A 13871-nucleotide genomic window follows, 5' to 3' on the forward strand; every position below is an offset into this window, starting at 1 on the left:
GCTACATGTAACACTGCACGTGGCATACCTTGCAACCTGCACTGCATGCCCTTCTTTTTATGTTGGCAAATGCAGTCATAGGCTCAGGGAACGGATTGTTGAGCATAAATCAGAAATATGGAGGGCTGTAACAACGAATGCATTAAGAAAACATATATTAGAGAAGAATGATGGGCATGATTTTAAATTTAGGGTGATATCTGTTATTTATAAATCAAACTGGGGAGACTGTTGAATATGGTTGGCTTCTTAGACCGAGATCAGACAGTGATCTGGGTCTGAATAGTGCTGTGACTTTAAAATCTATTTTGATGAAGAAACACATTTGTAGTTAATTATTTAAATGTTTAGTTATACTATTATTGTTTTTATTGGTTGGCTGTAGTTAAATGACTTGTATTTTTGTATAAAAAGAATTTTTAACATAACTGGATGTATTAGCACCAAAGAAGGGGTTTTGTTTTGTTTTGTATTAAACTGTTTGACATTCATAGTTAGTCTTTTTTATTTGTATTGAACTCTCTGATGGCTGTTTACTACTGCTAAACCTTATCTGAACTATAATGGAATTATAACAGCCTTACATATAGATGCAATGCTGTTACTTATAAAATGTGCCACATAGATGGGTTTTCTTACTACCGTGGATACATGGTGGTCAAAGGTCAGGTTGCTATCAACCTGTGTACCTAGATCACATACTACTGGGTCTACACTGGGGGGGGTGCTGTCTATAAAGTAATCAGCAGGGATGTCAGCTTTCATAAAGGGAATAATAATGCATTTGTTTTTGCATTTAGCTTTAATCCATGGCATTGGCACCAAATATTTGTCTGCTCATTGAGGGACTCAATGATTACTCCCAATTTGCAATCATCAGCAAACTTGGTCAGCTACAGGCTGTCCAAGTTTGTCTGGACTTCTGAGAAATAAATTCTGAACAGTAAGGGGCCCTGCACAGAACCCTGTAGTATGCCACTTGTGACTGGTCTTTTGCTAGAGGAGAAGTCACCTACTTTGACAGTATGTGTCCTGTCATTATCCAGCTGGCTACCCATCCAGTAATGTAGGGGTTAACTCCCAAATGGGAAAGTTACTCTATAATATCTGAGTGGGGGATTGTGTCATATGCCTTGGATGGGTCAAGACAGGTGATATGCACTGTCTTTCTCTCGTACAGGACCTTGGTGACTTTCTCAAAGAAGTCAAACATGTTTAATAGGCATGATCTATCTTTAATGAATCTGAACTGGGTTGGGTCCAGAGTTTGGAGATTACCTATATCATTGTTAATAAGAATTATAATGAATTTTTACATGGCCTTGCAGATGAGGCTAGTCAACTCATTGGCCTAAAACTCCCAGGGTCAGTTGATGGTTCCCCCTTTGTGCAGAGGGATTACTATTGCTGCCCTCCATTCTGCCAGAACATAGCCAGTTCCTAGGCTGTGGTTAAACAGGGATCCAAGGCATCTGCTAGGTTACAAGTTGTTTGAAAGGGGTGTTTTCTGGTGTCATTGGCCTTTTAGAGTGCCAAGATGACCCGCTCTCTTGTTGCACATGAATTGGAAGTTTGTTCCATAGAAATGGCAGACTTAGTGAGATGTTCCTAAATCTCCAACATGACCTGTTCATGTCATAGGAAAGTTCAAGATCTCTGGAGCGAGTGACCCTCCTGCAGTTTGATTTACGAATGTGCAGCATTTCCATTAGGGCCCAGTCAGAGACTGCCTGGTAAGCCAGGCATAGGTCACCCCTTAGAATCATGTAGGAGACAGAATACAGTGACAGGATTTTCAGTCTTTCTGTGTAAGACATGTTTTGTGTACCTTGTAATTTCTTGATGAGAAAGTTCTCTTTTCTCTCCAGTTGCTGCATGTGTCTGGTGAGGTACATGCAAAAGGGAGCATTGTACTCAATTACTGGTCTGATGAGTGCCAACTATAATAGAATTATAACATCCTTAGATCTAGATGCAATGCATTTACTTATAAGATGTGCCACATAGAAGGATTTCCCATGCTACTGTAGATATGTGATGGTCAAAGTTCAGATTGCTATCAATGTGAGTACCCAGATCATGTACCACTGAGTTGACCCTTAGGGGGTGCAGTCTATAATGTAATTAGCAGGCATGTCAGCTTTCCCACAGGGAATAATAATGCATTTGTTTATATTTAGCTTTAATATGTGGCTTTGGCACCAAACATTTGTCTGCATTAACCCTGGTAGTATATTAACATCACTGGGGGACTCAATGATTGCTCCCATTTTACAATCATCAGTGAACTTGGTCAGCCACATGCCATCCAATTTTTCCTGGAATTCAGAAGAACTATTGGTCTGATGATTGCCGAGTATAATGGAATTATCCCCTTCTTCAGTGCTAATACATCCAGTTATGTTAAAAAATCTTTTTATACAAAAAATACAAGTCATTTAACCACAGCCAACCAATAAAAACAACAATAGCATAATTAAACATTTAGACATCTAAATAATTAATTAAAAATTTGTTTCTTCAAAATAGGTTTTAAAGTCACAGCACTATTCAGACCTGGGTCATTGTCTGCTCTCAGTGTAAGAATCCAACCATATTGCAAAGACATTCTGACTAATGTTTTTGGATTCCCCATTCCGGAGAAAACTTTTACTTTTCACTGTTATGCTACATGTAACACTGCACGTGGCATACCTTGCAACCTGCACTGCATGCCCTTCTTTTTATGTTGGCAAATGCAGTCATAGGTTCAGGGAACAGATTGTTGAGCATAAATCAGAAATATGGAGGGCTGTAACAACGAATGCATTAAGAAAACATATATTAGAGAAGAATGATGGGCATGATTTTAAATTTAGGGTGATATCTGTCATTTATAAATCAAACTGGGGAGACTGCTGAATATGGTTGGCTTCTTAGACTGAGATCAGACAGTGACCTGGGTCTGAATAGTGCTGTGACTTTAAAATCTATTTTGATGAAGAAACACATTTGTAGTTAATTATTTAAATGTTTAGTTATACTATTAATGTTTTTATTGGTTGGCTGTAGTTAAATGACTTGTATTTTTGTATAAAAAGAAATTTTAACATAACTGGATGTATTAGAACCAAAGAAGAGGTTTTGTTTTGTTTTGTATTAAACTGTTTGACATTCATAGTTAGTCTTTTTTATTTGTATTGAACTCTCTGATGGCTGTTTACTACTGCTCAACCTTATCTGAACTATAATGGAATTATAACAGCCTTACATCTAGATGCAATGCTGTTACTTATAAGATGTGCCACATAGATGGGTTTTCTTACTACCGTGGATACATGGTGGTCAAAGGTCAGGTTTCTCTCAACCTGTGTACCTAGATCACATACTACTGGGTCTACACTGGGGGGGGGGTGCTGTCTATAAAGTAATCAGCAGGGATGTCAGCTTTCATAAAGGGAATAATAATGCATTTGTTTTTGCATTTAGCTTTAATCCATGGCATTGGCACCAAATATTTGTCTGCTCGTTGAGGGACTCAATGATTACTCCCAATTTGCAATCATCAGCAAACTTGGTCAGCTACAGGCTGTCCAAGTTTGTCTGGACTTCTGAGAAATAAATTCTGAACAGTAAGGGGCCCTGCACAGAACCCTGTAGTATGCCACTCGTGACTGGTCTTTTGCTAGAGGAGAAGTCACCTACTTTGACAGTATGTGTCCTGTCATTATCCAGCTGGCTACCCATCCGGTAATGTAGGGGTTAACTCCCAAATGGGAAAGTTACTCTATAATATCTGAGTGGGGGATTGTGTCATATGCCTTGGATAGGTCAAGACAGGTGATATGCACTGTCTTTCTCTTGTACAGGACCTTGGTGACTTTCTCAAAGAAGTCAAACATGTTTAATAGGCATGATCTATCTTTAATGAATCTGAACTGGGTTGGGTCCAGAGTTTGGAGATTACCTATATCATTGTTAATAAGAATTATAATGAATTTTTACATGGCCTTGCAGATGAGGCTAGTCAACTCATTGGCCTAAAACTCCCAGGGTCAGTTGATGGTTCCCCCTTTGTGCAGAGGGATTACTATTGCTGCCCTCCATTCTGCCAGAACATAGCCAGTTCCTAGGCTGTGGTTAAACAGGGATCCAAGGCATCTGCTAGGTTACAAGTTGTTTGAAAGGGGTGTTTTCTGGTGTCATTGGCCTTTTAGAGTGCCAAGATGACCCGCTCTCTTGAGATAATATGCTGTGAAATGATGGCAGATATACTTTGGGGATTGACTGGAAGGAACAGGGGGGTGAAATTTGCTCTGAATCTGTCAGCTAGCAGATTGGCTATTCCATCCAGTTGAGTATGGGTAATGCCATCCACAATCACTTCACTGCATAGCTGGGTATTCCCTTTTAGATTTTGGATGTAATTAAAGAATGTCTTGTGATTATCCTTATCTAGGAAGGCTATTCTTCCTTCGTAATTAGCTTTGGAAGACTTAACAAGATTCTAATTTGTTTATTTAAGTTAGACAGGGATTTCATCCTCCTCTGAGCCAGTTCCCTCTTGTTCTTGGACATTAGTTTCTTTTTCTTGTTATATAGCCCATTTATACTAGGTGTCTACCAGGGCGGATTTTTTTTTTCAGCAAGACCTAGTTTTAATCTGGTCATGTATAGCCGATTATATACAACTGCTTAAGTGGTTGCAGAGGGCATTTGTGTACACCTCTGCATAAGAGTCTGTTATCTCCATTTGAGGGGGCTTTGAAACTTCTTATACCATCAATTAATAGGAAGCAATTTGTTTTTGAAAATTTCTTAAGTGATTTGAGCTTAATAGGGAATCTGGTCTTATAATTACATCAAACAAGACTGATTTATGGTCTTATCTTGCCAGGGTGGAGATCACACGATGGAGGGGGGGGGGGAGTAGTGCTCTCCCATGTTAGGCAGTACTATATACAGGACATTTGAGCCTCTTGTGGGTGTGCTGTTCCACATCATTTGCACTGATAAAGTCCAAGAACTTCTGAGTCAGCATGTTTGTGGTTGTGTATGTTTCCCAGTCAATGGTAGGATAATTAAAATCACCCATGAGAAAGGTGTTGGGCTGTATGGCAAATGACTCCAGTAAGTCCAGGTATGCCGTATGCCTTTCCTGTTTCATGATGTGGGATCTAAAGCTAGCTATGATGTGGTAGGGGCGCCTATAGTTGATTGGACATGGAGTAGCTCATGAGAGGCATACTGTCTGACCAGTCTAGAGGTGTACTTATCCTTAATGAAGATGGATACACCTCTTCCTTTGGTTCTTTCATGCTCAGTTTATGGTCTGAATGTATGGAAGGCATTGTAGCCATGCAAGTCTCTGGTGCTTTACATGCCTTTGAACCATGTCTTGGTGACTACACAGTTGTCAGAATCTTCCAAAGTAAGGAATACTTCCAGAGAGTGCAGTTTCTTGTTTGGACTCCTAGCATTTAGCAGCATTACCTTGCGTTTCTCTAGAAATAATTCTGTTATGTTGGAAAATTGGCAATTTTGACACTGCCTAAAGAGGCACAGTAGGGTTGGCTAATGCCTTTGCCAGTGTCAGAAAGCCTAGAGGAAACAGGTGCAGACCATCTCTGGCAAAGCAGCTTTACCTGTCAACCATGTCTTTCCAGGCTGACAGATAGTAGATCGCCTTGGCTTACACCAGAAGCTAAGCCAATTAAAGTCAATAATTTTTATCTGGATTGTGGCATCATCTTTGGAGAAGATAGAATGCTGCTTAAGGATAGGTTTATACCTACCCATGACACACAATCCGAGAGCTCAGTCATGTCTCTCTTCATATAGTCCAGTGCAGTACTCAAGACATTCACCCCCATATGGATGATGACAGAATCATGCCAGTAATTGTGGCTGCGTGACTTGAGTGCTTGAATGACTTGACAGGTCCTGGAACATGACAGGCAGCTAACTGCAACCATGTCCTTATCCAGCCTGGTGAGGGGAACATCTGTGTGTTTCAAAATGGAGTTATTCTGATCAATGCATTAGGTTTTGTGGTTCTGCACCTTATGGGCTTATTTGTTGAGACACTGATGTGTGTGTGATATGTGTTGCAGTTGTTTTTTGTATTGTTATGTTTGTAAGTGGTTTCCGTTTGGGAGGCCTCTGATCTTTTGGTAAGTTACTAGGCAGTACCTCTGCATATGTGGGTTTGTGTGTCATATCCTTATTTAGTATATGTGTGTGTGTGTGTGTGTGTGTGTGTGTGTGTGTGTGTGTGACAACCTGTTTGGAATTTTATTTGTCCTAGTGTGAGGGTTTTGCCTCCAATTTCATAGTTTAACTACATTTGTATTTTTCCTAGTGTGAGGGTTTTGCCTCCAATGTCATATTTTAACTACATTTGTCACATAAATTATTTGTTTCAGAAGTGTTTGCTTGTCAGTATACATGAGACAATTGCTACATTACCTCAGGACGCCCATGTCTATCTGGCTGGCCACAGAGATGATGGGAAACTGCCCTTTCATTATAGCAGGTTCATACTGTATGTTGTATTAGGGAAGGGAATGGATTAATTTGACAGGACTGTGCTTGTAGCTCCAAGACTACAATAGGTACCTATACGTTGTGTGGGCTAAGGATGATAAATAAGGCAATGCTGCTCAGTATGCAACAGAAGCAGAAAAGCTGTGAGGGTTTCACAGAAAAAACAGAGCTTCTAGGCTTTTGCATTTGTACAGGATACTGCTAACCACCTCAGAGAGAAGTGCAGCATTGCAAAAATGTGAGGCTTAAATACAAGCTAAGAAAAACATGTTTTAAGCTAACTGCCAGTCAGGAAAGCACACAATAAGCTTTCCACCAGCAATCCCCAACTCAGACAGGTTAGATAAGCACACTTCTGCCACAGAGGTGCAGAAAACCCCTACTTAACGCAGAATAGCTGGTTTGGAGCCCAAGTATAACAAGACCACACAAACTACCTACAGTAGTTCTACAACTAACAGATGCAATGCAATACAATTCAACTAACTACTTAAAGCAGTAGCAGACAGTAAACACCTACTCCTACCAGATGAATAATCCCAGTCCTCCTAATGTAAAAGCACAATACAGGACTGACCAGAGTGAAATGCTACCACAAACAAACTTAAAAGATATGAAATGTTGCTACAAATAAACATAGATATGGACACAGCAGTGTACTTTAAACAACATATAAAAGTGTGATCATTCAATAAAAGTACTTCGTTTTGTATAAATGAGCCAAGAGACATTCAATTGTACAGAATTTTCAAAGTCACTAAAACAAGAAAAGTTGATTAATAAGCCCTCCGGCCAATAAAGCTACATACAGAACTCTCAAGTGTTTCTCCAACCTAAAGAGATCAGGCTACCTCCAAGTGAACTAAAAAGAATATACACTGACCTATTGATATAAAAATAAGCGCTTGCTAGAGTGTAAAAATATATTATTTTGTCCAACAGCTAGCTAAATAATGAATTCAGGGCAAGTAAACCTGTAAAACAGATGATAATGAGGCAAAATGCACTTTTTCAATATAAGCACAAGGAAAAGCAAATAATTAACTCAATATATCAAAAACAGTGTAGAAAGGGAGTAGCCTATAATACTAGGCATTGGCAGGTTAAAATCACCAGGTTTAAAAAGCTGATCCAGAAACATGAGGGTGGGTGGAAAAAAACAGAAAAAAACATCAGCAGTGCATTAGTTTATGCAGGCTTGAAATCTGTTTAGAAAAGAGAAAGGCCCAGAAATTTGCTGGGTATTTCAATATCACTCAAGACAATTTAACCAATGAAAAAACATGTGAAATGTGCAACGTAGATAATTTAAGTGTCTACCTTTCACATAGAACAAAAACACCAAGCCAAACAGATTTCTTACAGTAGAAAACTAGCTTGATTGAGGAATTCTTTAGCATGTGTTATAAATGGAAATACACATGCTATGTCACAATGTTCATAATTTAATTTGGTGACAGCCATCTATAAGCTTTCTTTTCACATATTCTATATTTGTCTTGAAGCATAATTGTTACATACTGTATCAACATGTTTCTATTAATACTTATCTAGATTTTTAGAGTGTATATTTACAGTCTGGGTTACTATGTTATAAGATAGTACCAGAACGAATATTTTCTGCCTTCCAGATCCATATCTTTGCCAACTCTGTCAGTGTCCTTTTAATTTTTGTGTAATGCATAATGACTTATGTAATGAGCACTTTATTCTGTAATAAATTAAGCCTGACATGTAATGCTTGGAATGTATTAAATAAAATTTCTACTTACTTTTTACGTAATTATATGACTTATCCTGATATACCTTTTAGAAAAATTCTAACACTTTACCCTTAAAGCTAATGACTCAATAATGTAAGCTGTGCTGTAATTCTATAAAGTCTGTTTGATCATATGTGTGTACTATTTGTGCATGTTGTGGAAACTGTTTTGTAATGCTGCTTGAAATTTATTATAATGAACATCTGAAATTGCTATGTATGTATGTTCTATACTGAAAAAACTGAAACTACATTAAATAAATAACATTTCATAACAGTTGCATCTGAAGACAAATAAAAGCATAAACTGAAATTTAGTACTTTTTTGCTCAGATATGTTCTAGAGACATAACTTGAATTTGAAATTCCGTCTGAAATACTTTATGTTGTGACTTTACTATTCTGCTTATATACATATCTGCATCTATACTAGATATATATATATATATATATATATATATAAACTCAAAAAATACTTTTCTTTGGATATCTGAAACAAATCTGCATAAATTCAGTTAGCATACTCTTCGTGTAGTGATTAATTTATAAAGTTAACTAAATTTCATCTATATTTAAAGAAACATTGAAAACAATAAAATATGCACAATGAACATGTTTACACAACTATGGTCCTGATTTCTGGTTTCTTCATTGCTAATACAGTTGTCTTGATACATGGCTTGTCCAATGCAGTACTTACCTGATCCAAAAAAATGTAATAGAGTAAGCCTTACCCTGTATTGTCCAAAATCACTGCTGAGGTACTAGAAGAGCCACCCTAGTGTTTTTACTGTCCTTTGCTGTGTCCATTGCACAGTTATTTGGTCTGACTCCTCTTTCATCCACTTCTATTGCAAGGCTGTGTGAAAAATATAATACTTCTTTTTTGGTGTTCTGTAGAGTACTCATTCTTTAAATGTTGAACAAAATGTTGAACATTTAACAAGCCAATCACTGAAATTTCTTTCAATATTCCAAATAAAAGCAGGTTTTCTTGACAAAATTGTCCTTCTGGTATAATATATCTGCCAAAATACAAAAAAGCACTATTAACTTTTTTCAGTAACATCTGCAGCTTAATAATCTTAAACTGATCTAGATATATTGAACAAACAATAAACTACACTCATTGCAAGGATTCTTAACCCTGGAAGATGCTGACATTTGTGCAGTCAAATAAACCTGGTTCAAAGCTATAGAGAGCATCCCAGCCATGCCAGGTTACTCATCCTATCATACTTTCAGAACACAAACCATGGGCAGCAAAGCAAAAGGAGGTGGAGTTTCAATATATATTAAAGACATGCACACCTCTAGGCAGGTCAAACAGTATGACACACAAGACACACTTCAGGTGCAGTTAACCATTGACAAGACCCCTATTCAAATCAGGCCCTCGACTTTGACTCAAGATGCCCACTCCACCTACCTAGACCTCTTCAAATCTATCAAGATTCAACCCTTTACCCTGATCCTGCAGGACTTTAACTATCCAACCATAGATTGGAAAAACTACTCATGCCAAAACACAAATACCCAAAGATTCCTTGATTTTGTTAGTGCAAATGCCTTGAAACAGATGACTGACATCCTCACAAGAGGTGACAATATCTTGGATCTGGTATTAACCAACATGAGTAATCACTGCAGCATCCCTACAGTGTCATCCTCCTTGGGATCTGACCACAAAGCAGTGACCTTTGACGTCACCATCTCCCCGACACCCCCCCCTTGGTAGTGTAAAACATAAAAACTTCTAAATTTGATTACACCCTCCTGAGAGAAGGTATAAACAGCTTCAAAGCCCCCTTCCCCTCCATAGGAACTGGCACAAATGTCCAAACCTACACTAAAGTACTATACAAGCCTTTATATACCTACATGGAATCAGGAATACCTGACAGGACAAATTCCTCCTCCTCAAGGAAGAGTAAACCTGTCCAGTGGACATCTGCAATAAATAAACTCTATAATAAAAGGAAAAAAAATTGCTGTCCAGGACTAAGAAGAAGCAGGTGCTTAACTGGAAGCAAGCTCTCCTTAGCCTGAACAAGCGAGTAAGAGCACTAGTGAAATCCTCCAAAGCAAACTTCGAGTCCAAAGTGGCCACAGCTACTAAAGACAAGACAATCATAAGGTCTTCTTCACATATGTCTGCAGTCTGAAAAGAAGCACTCAGATCTGCTCAGAACTGGTGGTCAGGGACACCACATACACAAATGCCATATATACAGCCAACCTGCTGGCAGACAGGTTCAGTGAAAACATCACCGCTCTGTTCCCCACATCAGTAAATCAGGACATTCCCAGACCCTGCCACCCTCATCTTATCTCTAGGGAGCAAGTTATCACTGCCTTCTCAAAGGCAAAAAATACAACCTCCATGGGACCCAATAACATCCAAGGCTGCATCCTACATGAACTCAGTCAGGAACTTTCAACACCATTAGGCACCCTATTCAACCAAAGCCTGAGTACCAGCTTCTTCCCAGCTAAGTGAAGGACAACCACTGTCATCCCACCTCTGATACATCTAGCCTTGCTCCCCTTCATCTGGTGTCTTGCACACACAATATACCAACTGTTCTTCAGTCCATCATATCAGCTAGCTCTCTCCCTATACCAGTCATACTGCCAAAATTCAAAGTTCCAACCTTCACCTTCACAGTCCTAGCCTTTACCTGCCTTCGGGCATGCCTTCACCCTCTGCCAACAGTAGCCCAATTTCCACCAACACCCTGTTGGCCAACAGTACTGGTGGTGGTCGTTGTTAACCTGGGCCTCGACCGATCCGGTATGTATATCTGTACTGTTGTCCACATGTATGATTAGGCAAAATTTTACATTGGATGCCCTTCCTGATGCAACCCTCCCCATTTATCTGGGCTTGGGACTGGCACAAAGAAATGCACTGGCTTGTGCATCCCCAGTGGCTGGGTTAGAATAAAAACAAGACTGGAAAGAGTAAGTAGCTGCTAAATGCAGACTAGAATTCCAAATACAGTTGGAGTTTTGGACTGCAGGTTTAACAGTCTGATAGGGAAAGATGACAAGACAAACTAGTAACTTTTACTGTCTTTTTTTTTTTTTTAAACAGTATCAGCAGTTAAACAACAAATCTATACGAGGGTTACCTAATCGGCATACATTGCTAGCTGTGAAGCAGGTCTGCCTTAATCGTATAGACTTGTGGAATTCTGCTTGCCTTTGCTGAGAGTAAGTTAGTTAACTGCTGCTTTAATATCCATTATTCCAAATACTGCTGCCAAGATGATCAGTTCATCTATAAAAGCAGCAGTTAACTTACACTAATGCTGCGCATTTATTGATGTAGCTGAATGGAGATTGCTCTATAGTGGGCATCGGGAAATTTACCCTTTCCTCACTGTAGTGTGATCTCGGAGTTTATATACGAGTAAGTTGGATGAAAAAGTGTGGTAGGTTGCCCCTTCCCCCTTGCTCCATGGTTCTGGCACCCATGTCTAACATATGAAGTAGATCCATATATATATATATATATATATATATATGTATATATATATATATCTGTACTGTGTGTGTGTGTGTGTGTGTGTGTGTGTGTGTGTGTGTGTGTATGTGTGTGTGTGTGTGTGTGTGTGTGTGTGTGTGTGTGTGTGTGTGTGTGCACGTGTGTGTTCCATATCTATCTATCTCTCACTGTATATATATATATATATATATATATATATATATATATATATATATATATATATATCTATAGATATCTGTATACATATATATATATATATATATATATATATATATATATATGGGTCTACTTGATATGGTCGACATTTCACAATATTGAAATTCATATAGCTGAGAGCATATGATCGACATTTGGACTGTTCCCAGATCAAGGAATTATAGACCCATCAGCCTAATTAGCCTGATCTTTAAGGGCATGGAAAGAATTTCATGGACCTCATTAACAAAGACATTGGCAACCTCCAAACACATGATACCACACCATTTTTTTTTTATCAAGGGGAGTTCATGCCTGTTAAATTTGGTTGACTTCTTTGAGACAGTCACCAAAGCCATGGATGAGGGGAAGCTGGTGCACACTGTCTACTTTGACCTAGCCAAAGTCTTCAATACTATTCCACACTCAGGTATAATAGATAAACTCCCTCAACTAGGCATTAATCCATATGTTACCAGATGGGTAGCAAACTGGCTCACTGAGAGAACCCACCTTGTCAAAATAGGGGAAGCCACCGCAAGCAGTAGACCCGTAATGAGTGGTGTATCCCAGGGATTGGTGCTGAGGGCCTCTGTTGCTTTGGATATACTTTTCTGAGTTGCAGGCCAAAACTAGTGGGCTATGGCTGACCAAGTTTGTAGATGACTGCAAGCTGTCATCAATTCCTCTAGTGATGTGGACATCCTCCAAGAGGGCTCACCCATCAAATGACTGGGGCCAGAAACATGGCCTCAAACTGAATGCCAAAAAATGCATCATCATCCTATTTGACTAAAGTGACATCCCCACAAATTATCACATTACAAACAAAGATCCTAAGCACACACTCAGTCGTGAGGGACTTGGGCACCTAGGTTGATAGCGAACTGACTTTTAACCACCATATTGCCTCAGTTGTATGGAAAGTGCTCTACATGACCCACCTCAGTAGAAAGGGTATCTCATACAGGGACAAGGAGGTCATAACATCCCTGTATTCTTCCCTTATAAGACCCATTATTGATTACAATGCCCCTTTCGGTGTGTACCTCACAAAGCACATGCAGCAGCAGCAGCTGGAGAGACCACAGAGGTTCCTCATCAGGAGAATCCAGGGCCTAAAATATCTACCCTACACAGATAGGCCAAAAGCCCTGTCACTCTACTCAGTCTTATACAGACTCCTCAGAGGTGACCTCTGTCTGGCATACAAGGTGATGCCAGACACCGTCTTGATGGGACTGGTGCATATCCACAAGTCAAGCTCCACTTGAGTAACCCACATGTATGAACTCAACCTGGTCTGTGACATCAATAGGACTTGTTGTGGGACAGATTTGTGTCCCAGAGATTCCCCCGTCCGTGGAAAAGACTTCCTCTCCACATCAAGCAGAGTACCTTATTAACCCTTTTTAAGTGCAACCTGGATAACTGGATGGGGAACAGAAAATACACCCCTGGTATTCCACTAGTGTCCCTGCTGGACAGGGACATTGGGTGCTGACTTGTCAGAACATGTGCTAATTTCTTGGCTAGGCTTGTTAAGGACCTCATGGCCAGTAGCCTAGTAACCTCCTGCGATCCTATGATCTTTAGCATTACCAGTTACCCTGACTTTTACTTTACCATTTTAACTGGATACATTTCTCCTGCCTGAAATAAACTCATATTATTAATGAACAGATTACTGTAGGTCTGTATCAAAATTGTTGAAGTGCTATAAAAAATAAAAAGGTTGCGATCTCATTAGTGGATCAAACTAAAAGCTCATTGGCATGTTTCTCCTTGTCATTAATTCAAATGGGACTTAAGTAGTAATCTGACACTTATTTATATTAATTCTTTAATATTTTCTTGCTTTTCTGTATTTATTAAATT

General features: G+C 39.1%; 1 protein-coding gene across 1 annotated transcript in view; it reads left to right on the forward strand.

Moving 5' to 3' along the window:
- Positions 1–13871, forward strand: part of LOC122812128 (ficolin-1-like) — a 1158126-nt gene that overhangs the window by 191824 nt on the left and 952431 nt on the right. The gene's annotated exons all lie outside the window — the stretch shown is intronic.

The sequence above is a fragment of the Protopterus annectens genome, chromosome 1.part1 (genome assembly GCF_019279795.1).
Source record: "Protopterus annectens isolate FY-2018-M chromosome 1.part1, PAN1.0, whole genome shotgun sequence".
NCBI classification, from domain to species: Eukaryota; Metazoa; Chordata; order Ceratodontiformes; family Protopteridae; genus Protopterus; species Protopterus annectens.